The sequence below is a fragment of the Miniopterus natalensis genome, chromosome 4 (assembly GCF_054644295.1).
Source record: "Miniopterus natalensis isolate mMinNat1 chromosome 4, mMinNat1.hap1, whole genome shotgun sequence".
Taxonomy (NCBI): domain Eukaryota; kingdom Metazoa; phylum Chordata; class Mammalia; order Chiroptera; family Miniopteridae; genus Miniopterus; species Miniopterus natalensis.
Genome location: NC_142084.1, coordinates 56,182,792 through 56,184,339, shown reverse-complemented (window position 1 = coordinate 56,184,339; position 1,548 = coordinate 56,182,792). Strand labels below are relative to the sequence as shown.

The 1,548-nt window shown below is 38.7% G+C and overlaps 1 non-coding gene across 1 annotated transcript; it reads left to right on the top strand.

Annotated features, from left to right (window-relative positions):
• Positions 1-448: 448 nt before the first annotated feature.
• On the top strand, positions 449-583 carry LOC148093291 (small nucleolar RNA SNORA38). Its single transcript, XR_015714465.1, has one exon. It is a non-coding gene; the product is annotated as a small nucleolar RNA SNORA38 (small nucleolar RNA).
• Positions 584-1,548: the final 965 nt, after the last annotated feature.

The following is a 1,548-nucleotide window of genomic DNA, read 5'->3' as shown; positions in this document are numbered from 1 at the left end:
TTCAAGATTTATGATGACACCTGACAAATAATGTAAGGACTTCCTAGATTTAATGCGTTATTATAAGTTGTTCAATTAATCATATTAGCATAAGTGTTGAAGATTCTGAACACCTGAAAGTAATATTACTTTGGGAGGGAGAATATAATTAGTAAATAGTGCTCCTGTGATAATTGTTATGGTGGTTCCCAAATCCCAGGCTGTCTCTGTCAACACATGGTAGGGTTGTACTTCCTTGTGCCCTTGGGACTGGGTGTGGCCAGTAATTTTTCTGAGCAGAGAAAGTGAAAGCTCTAAGAGGCAGTGTCCCCTTCACCACCTCCACTTTCCCTCTGGCTTTGTGATTAACAATATTTAAGATGGCAGCCCCTGGGCCAGCTGGGACCCCTGAGGGTTTATCAAAGGCAGACACCTACTTGCTACCGGCAATAGAAATATAGTGTAACCCCCCCCCCCAAAAAGCCTGTCTGTGGTACCCTGTCTTTGGACACGTAAGAATTGGAGGCAAAGAAAGAAATGTGGACTTGGATAAGTCTGGGGTCAGCTTGCTCCCTGCAGACTCAAGATCAACCATCCCGAATGGCAAATAAATAAATAAATATAGCATGAGCAAGAAATAAATAAAATGTGTGCTTTAAGCCGTGAAGTTTTGGAGTTTGCCACCATGTCACAACTCAGCCTATTTTGTCAAATTTCATATAGCAGAGTGTACAAGAACAGACGGACATCATCGTTAAGAGTCGAATACAGACAGGTTTCCAGCTTCCATTCTGTTTTATAAAGAAAAAAAAAAATGCCAGTAGTTGCTAGGAGAAAGATATCCCAAATTGTGTCAATTTGTTTGAATTTCATAAAGATGTAAGTGGTGAAGCAGGGGCAGCTGGCACACATTATAATACACAAGAGCTGGGAGAATGGCAGCCACGTCCAGCAGCCTACTGAGCGTTCGTTTGCATTTATTTATATTAAATGAACAGGAAAAATATTAGGAGGTTATTTTTTAAAGTGATTTATTCCCATTCTATTTGGCCTCTGATATTTATTGTCCTGACCAGAAATGAGCCAGGGCCGTGACTTGGGAGTCCTTCTATTTATCTATTGTAAAATTCAAATTCTATGGTAGATTCCACTGACTGTATTGAATGCTTATTATTATTTTAACTTTATGAGGGAAGGAATCTTATCGCTCTTGTTTAAAGCCATGTTCCCAGTATCTGAAGTAGTGCCCAGAGTAAGTAGACCAAAAATATTTTTGAATGAATGAATGAATCCATATTTTTGCTAGAAATTTTCATCAACTGTAAGGTCAATGTTAGTTAGCAGTTTGATGCGGCTCTCCCAAAACCCAAATACCATTTTAAACTGCAATAATAGAAGTGACAGATGTAGGACAAATGAAGAATATAATTCATTCTACTCTTCTCAGTGTTCTGGAGGATATAAGTTAATTCTAGTACCACACACCAAGTAGTCATTAATAACTGCAGTGTTTCCTTAACATTTTTATACCATGGTGATCCCAGAAAATATTTGTAGGGTGCGAGTTGG